The 7,385-nt window shown below is 43.5% G+C and overlaps 1 non-coding gene across 1 annotated transcript; it reads left to right on the plus strand.

The window, feature by feature from the left end:
• Window positions 1-6,912: 6,912 nt before the first annotated feature.
• On the plus strand, window positions 6,913-7,019 carry LOC122752071. Its single transcript, XR_006355873.1, has one exon. It is a non-coding gene; the product is annotated as a U6 spliceosomal RNA (small nuclear RNA).
• The last annotated feature ends 366 nt before the right edge of the window (window positions 7,020-7,385 follow it).

The following is a 7,385-nucleotide window of genomic DNA, read 5'->3' on the forward strand; positions in this document are numbered from 1 at the left end:
AACCTCAGACACTTGACACTTACTAGCTGTGTGACCCTGGGCAAGTCACTTAACCCCAATTGCCTCACCAAAAAAAAAAAAAAGTAAAAAGACAGTGTTTCTGATAAAGGCTTCATATCTAAAATATATAGAGAGAACTGAATCAAATATATAAAAATATAAATTATTCCCCAATTGAGAAATGGTCAAAGGATATGACCAAGCAGTTTTCAGATGACAAAATTAAAGCTACCTACAGCCATATGAAAAAATGTTCTTGATCACTACTGATTAGAGAAATGCAAATTAAAACTACTCTGAGGTACCACCTCACATCTATCAAATTGGCTGATATGATTAAAAAGGGAAATGATAAATGTTGGAGAAGATGTGGGAAAATTGGAACACAATGTACTGTTGGTGGAGTTGTGAGAGAAATTTGGAGTTGTAAGAGAAATCATTCTGGAGAGAAATTTGGAACATGCCCAAAAGGCTATAAAACTGCATACCCTTTGATCAAGCAATACCACTCCTAGGTCTATATCCCAAAGAGATGATAAAAAAGGGAAAAGGATCTGCATGTACAAAAATATTAATAGTGGCTCTTTTTGTGGTAGCAAAGAATTGGAAATTGAGGGGATGTCTATCAGTTGGGGAATGGCTGAACAAGTTGTGGTATATGAATGTAATGGAATACTATTGTGCTGTAAGAAATGATAAGCAGATGGATTTCAGAAAAACTTTGCAAAGACTTACATGAATTGATGCTGAGTGAAATGAGCAGAACCAAGAGAACATCGTACACAGTTTCAAAAATATTGTGTGATGGCCAACAGTGATAGATTTAACTCTTCTCAGCAATGCAATGATCCAAGACAGTGCCAAAAGACTTATGGTGGAAAATATTCTCCACATTCAGAAAAAGAACTGTGGAGTCTGAATGCAGATTAAAGCAGACTATTTTCACTTTTGTTGTTGCTTTTTTTGTTATTCTTGTTTATTCTTTCTTGCATTTTTTCCCTTTTGTTCTGATCCTTCTCTTATAACATGACTAATATGGAAATGTTTAGCATGATTGTAATGTATAACCTATATCAAATTGCTTGTTGTCCTCGGGAAGGGAGTGGGAAAAGCGGGTAGGAGAAAAACCTGGAACTCAAATAAATCTTTACATGTAATTGGAAAAAAAATTTTAATAAATTTTAAAATAAATAAATAAAATTCTTATAAAATGTCCTACATAAAATACCCACAATTCTTTTATAAGTGGAGTTCTATAATTTTATACTTAATAGTTTTCATAATTCTGAGGTAGAATAACATTTTATATCTTATAATTAAAATTGCATAATAGACATTTTATTTCAGAACTTCTGGAGGCAAAAATTACCATTGTAGTTATTGCAAGTGTAATAGGGTTTGCTTTGCTCATGTTCAGAAAACCTAACATGGGGGGCACTCACCTGGAAGAAAGCAGGGACCTATTTCTGAAAGACACGCTGTATTCCCCTACCACGTAGGTGGGAATAACCTCTTTCTATTGTCTGTGCAGTTGGAACAAGTTCCATCTCTAAGATGACTGGACTGGGACAGTCTCTTTCCAGCTGCCTACGAGGAGTATACAGGGCCTGTTCACCCACAGCACGAGTACCATGGACTAAACTGGGAAAAGGGAAGGACCAACTTCCTTCCCCACTTTTTTTTTTAAGCCCTGTGAACCTGAGAAACAGGTTCAGAGTTTTGTTCTGTTTTGTTTGTCCTTTTCTGCTCTAGGTACAAGCAGTGGAGCCCCTGGACCAAGAGCTTAAGCCTTGGTGATCTTGGAGGCAGAATTCTAGGCCAGATAGATGTTGTTGTTCCCTGATGTTGTTCCTGAGAAACTGGGGTGTCTGGGAATTGAGCCTAATGAAGGCTTTGGACTTGGAACTTGATGGGAACTACATAGGAAGGGAGTTAAGCTGTGAACATAACCCTCCTCTCCTCCCTAGATATGGAGGTGATGTGAGGGGTGGGTTAAGTCTCCTGCATTGGAGGGGGTAATGTTTGTATGTTTGTTCTTGTTATATTTTCCCCCAGGGCAATGAGGGTTAAGTGACTTACCCAGGGTCACACAGCTAGTAAGTGTCAAGTGTCTGAGGCCAGATTTGAACTCAGGTCCTCCTGAATCTAGGGCCGGTGCTTATCCACTGTGCCATCTAGCTGCCCCCCAGATTGGCTTTTACAAAGGATTTTTTTTACTTCAAAAATATAACAAGATAGGGCAGCTAGATGGCACAGTGGATAAGCACCGGCCCTGGATTCAGGAGGACCTGAGTTAAAATCTGGCCTCAGACACTTGACACTAACTAGCTGTGTGACCCTGGGCAAGTCACTTAACCCTCATTGCCCAGCCCCCCCCCCCAAAAAAAAGCCAATCTGGGGGGGGGCAGCTAGGTGGCGCAGTGGATAAAGCACCAGCCTTGGATTCAGGAGGACCTGAGTTCAAATCTGGCCTCAGACACTTGACGCTTACTAGCTGTGTGACCTTGGGCAAGTCACTTAACCCTCATTGCCCCACCAAAAAAAAATTAATTAAAAAAAAAAGCCAATCCGACTGTCAAGTGGTTACATGGTCATGGAGTTCAGAGGAGCCCCTAAAACTAGGGGAACGTCATTGGTGGGGCCTCGAGTCAGTGGTAAAGAGACTGGTACTGGAAATCCCTGGGGAGAAGGGCAAAATGAAACACATGCGGCCTTCAGGCCAGGGTGGCCACTGTTACTGTTCATAAGGACTTAGTGAGCAAATCTGAAAGAGTATTATAAGTACTATATTAAATTACCTTGGGGATTCACAACACTTTTTTTGTTGTTGAAAGAGGTTCTTGGAACAAAAAAATTGGGAACCACTGACCTAGAGCAATGTCTAGTACATAGCAGGTGCTTTCAAAAATGCTTAATTGATTGACTTTCTGCAGTTTTATTTCATATTACTCCCACATACACTACTCTTCATTGTGGCTTCCTATCTCAGCACCTTTGCTCAGGCCATTTCCTATGCCTAGGATGCCCTCTTCCTCCCTCCCTACTCCCTCCACCTCCTTTAAAACAGAACTCAAAGGCCATCTCCTCCAGGAAGCCTGCCCTGATCATGCTGTGGGTCACTTCCTCAGGATTCCTAAAGCACTCAGTGTTGTTATGGCTTTTGCGTTGGTGTCTTAGCTTCCTTCTATACTGACGGCTTTTGAAGGGCAGGAATGTGTCTTATCTCAACTTTGTATCTTGCCACTCATCACCCACTTTGGCAGTTGTTGAGTCATTTCAGTCCCGTCCTACTCTACGTGACCCCATTGTGGGTTTTCTTGGTAGAGATACTGGAGTGGTTTGCCATTTCCTTCTCTAGCTCGTTTGACAGATGGGGAAACCGAGGCAAACAGGGTTAAGTGACTTGTTCAGGGTCACATAGCTAGTAAGTATCTGAGGCCAGATTTGAACTCAGGTCTTTCTGTCACCATGTCCGGCCCTCTGTATTGTACCACCTAGCTGCCCCTACTTTGGCAGTAGGTGGGGATTAAATATTTAAAAGCTAAAGATCCAGCTTCATCTATTTCTGGCCATTGTTCCTGGTTCTGCCTTCACTGATCAAGCAGATCGAGTCTGATTCATAGTAGCCCTTCATGCATTTATAGACCAGCTCCGTGTCTCCTGCCCTTTAGTCTCCTTTTCTCAGGGTTCAACGTGCCCAATTCAGAGGACCTTAGAGATCATCTAGTGCAGTGCCCTATTTTACAGATGATGAAACTGAGGCCCCCTAGAGATAAAGAGACTTGCCCAAGGATCACTCAACTAAGTGGCAAAAAATTCAAAGCCAGCCCCTCTAACTTCCAACCCAGAACTATTCTTCCTCACCAGTGAAAGTGTGACTTCTTCAGTGGGACCTAAGGCAAATTGACTCTCTGAGGCTCAGATTCCTGAAAAATCATCAGGTCTTTATTAAGTACCTGCTATATTCCAGGCAATGTGCTAAGCCCTGGAGCACCTTACTCACAAGGATATTAGGGAAAAAGCTTTATAGACGTTGGAGCTATAATAACAGCTCACATATAATAATCTAATGATTGATCAATTCACAGCAAGAAATTGGGGACTTCACCTGATGGGGAAGGGGGTGGTATTTGAATTTGTAAGATGTACTAGAGCTGGAATGCCAACTGAAGCTTGGCTTCCTGTCTCTTCCTCCTTCCCTTAACCTACTTCTTCCCAGGGTTTCTGGCTCCTTTTAGAGGATTATCAGTTTCTCTTACACAGTTTAAAAAGAAGCCGGGAAAGGCCATTGTGTAATACCAAAAAAAAAAAAAAAATCATTCCTAATGGTGGATTTTCAGACTAAGGGAATTTTTTGAGGACAGGGAATCCTTAGAGGGTCCCTGAAAACACATTACATAGGCTATTGTCTGAGAAACCACCAATAAGTGAGTGGACCCATGCCTCTGCCCAACCCCCATCTCCTTCCTCCTCCCCAGGGTATCTGAACTTGGTGTGAACAGAAACCACAGATCTGTGGGAGGCAGGTGGAGGGATAGTAGAAGGGGAAAACCCCTCCTTTTGTCTTAAAGTTTCAGATTGAATTACAAACATGAAAAGTAACCCCACAAGTAGGTGTTGGGGAAGACCAAGAGGTCTCCATTTTTTAGTTCATGGAAATCCCTTAGTGTCTTCTCTACATCAGGGCTTCTTAAACTTTTCACACTTGAGACCCCTTTTTGCACAAGAAATTTTTACAGGACCCCCAGGTATACAGGTATATAAAACTGGTATACACAACCTTTTACCATTGCCAAATTTTTTTCTACCCCCCCATTCAGTTACATGACCCCATATAGGGTCTTGACCCACAGTTTAAGAACCTTTGCTCTAATCTTACTCCCTAATCTTACTCCCACCTATTCCTCACTCCCCATAGGCATTCTGCCCTACAAAGGTGCTTGGTTAAAAAAAAAAAAATGGGATGCTGCCTTCAATCTATTATTCAGTCAATCAGCAAATATTAAGCGCCTACTACGTGCCAGGTGAGTCACTAGAGGGTACAAGTCCAAAGAAGGAAATAAAGAGCCTACATTCAAGTGCCCTAATGAGAGGCATCTCTGGAGGCTTTGGATCTGGTATCCTTGGGGCCTGGCTCCAGAGGGAAGAGGCCAAAAAACTACAAGAGTCACAGACAGGTGAGCTAAGAGGGGACTGTCCTTTTCAGGGAGGAGTGCTAAGAAGAAGAGGGGGAAGTGACCTGAGAAGCAGATGCTGGGTCAGACTGTGAGCTCCAAGAAGGCAGGAAGCAGGCCGCAGGGTTCTCTCTGCAAGTCCTCTAGCACCTGCCAGGAGAACCTATACCCACAGCAACCCACACACACCCACAAACCACACACAAGGGGCAGAAACTCAGTGACATTTGTTGAGTGAAAGCCAACAGGCCTGAATGAATGGTTCTTTATTTGTCAATAGTATGCTATATCTGGAGGGGAAGACAAGGACAGTGTCATTCAGGGTCTCCTGTACTTTGCCTCTTAGACTTGTGGGTTAAGATAGAAAAGCCCAGTAGAGTCAGCCAGCCTTTTTTTTTTTTTTTAAACTCACGGAGGTCTTAGTTCTTGTTTTTACTTGCTGCTGCCTCCTGAAATACTCTGATTCCTCTTTCTTCTCATTCCTCTGAGTCAGGGGGAAGTCCTGGCAATCCAGGAATTAGTTAAAGGAGAGAGAGGTTTCAGCTCACCCAAGAGAAGCATTTTCTAACCAGCAGAGTTCCTAACCATAGCACAGTTTATCACAGTGGGATCTAGCTGGCTGTGGGGTTAGAGAGGGCATGTTTGGAGGGTGGACTAGGTGACCCCTGAGCCTCTTTTCAGCTTTCACACTCTACAGTTGTCTAAAACGAGGACACACTATCAGGCATGTTTGGACCCGTGGGCAGGGCAAAGAATAGGTGGATTGATTAGTCATTCCAGACTCCAGACGATGGGGTTGGGTAGGGAGAGGGAAGGATCACTGGATAATAGACTGACTTGGAAGAGTCCTGAGAGGTCCTGGATGAGGCTTCTAGACCAACCCCTTCATTTTTACAGATGAGGAAACTGAGTCACAGAGTGTTTAAGTGATTTGCCCAAGGTCACACAGGTGGAAAGTGTTAGACACAAAGCCTAGGATTCCATGTATCAGACCAGACTGACTCTTGAATGAGAAGCATTCAATCAAGCATTCAACAAGCATTTATCGGGGTAGCTAGGTGGCGCAGTGGATAGAGCACCGGCCCTGGAGTCAGGAGTACCTGAGTTCAAATCCGGCCTCAGACACTTAATACTTACTAGCTGTGTGACCCTGGGCAAGCCACTTAACCCCAATTGCCTCACTAAAAAACAAAAAACAAACAAGCATTTATCAAGCATGTCCTCTGTGCTGGGCCCTGGACATACAAAGATAATAAATGAAACAACCCCTCTTGACAAGTGTAGACTTCTCGAAGTGAGTGTTAAGTTACTTACACTTAAATGGGACTTGTCATTTGTTGGGAACAAAGACAGGATGCCTCTGAAATGGGGGGAGTAAGACAAGAGGAGAAAATGCTCATGTTCATGTTCCAACATAGATTCTCAGGAAACTGACTCATGACGGGGAGGTATCCTGGAAGAAGCTAGCAGGAATCCTCTGAACATCCTCAAGCTTGTTCTTCCCTCCCTGGTGGAAAACAAAACCTTCCACGGAACTGTTCCTTCCAAGGAAACGCCCTAGTCTCTGATTATCTGAGGCCAACGCTCAGGCCAAGAGCAGATCTCCTGATCCAACTAAACAAAAGTCTCTTGTCCTAGCAATAATCCCTAGGTGCTCTCCTGGGCAGGGCAGTCAGAAAGCCCTATCTGTCAGAGGGGGGAGGAATGTTAGGACAGGGAGTATTAGAAAACAGAAGTGGTGCTCGCTTCGGCAGCACATATACTAAAATTGGAACGATACAGAGAAGATTTGCATGGTCCCTGCGCAAGGATGACACGCAAATTCGTGAAGCGTTCCATATTTTTGGGGCAGCTGGGTGGCACAGTGGATAGAGCACCAGTCCTGGAGTCAGGAGTACCTGAGTTCAAATCCGGCCTCAGACACTTAACACTTACTAGCTGTGTGACCCTGGGCAAGTCACTTAACCCCAATTGCCTCATAAAAAAAAAGAAAGAAAAAAGAAAACAGAAGTGGGGCAGCTGGGTGATGCAGTGGATAGAGCACCAGCCCTGGATTCAGGAGGACCTGAGTTCAAATCCGGCCTCAGACACTTAACACTTACTAGCTGTGTGACCCTGGGCAACTCCCTTAACCCCAATTGCTTCACCAAAAAAAAAAAATAAAAAAAAAATAAAACAGAAGGTTAGGGCTGGGAGGGCCCTTAGAACACA

This window comes from Dromiciops gliroides, chromosome 3, assembly GCF_019393635.1.
Source record: "Dromiciops gliroides isolate mDroGli1 chromosome 3, mDroGli1.pri, whole genome shotgun sequence".
Lineage (NCBI taxonomy): Eukaryota > Metazoa > Chordata > Mammalia > Microbiotheria > Microbiotheriidae > Dromiciops > Dromiciops gliroides.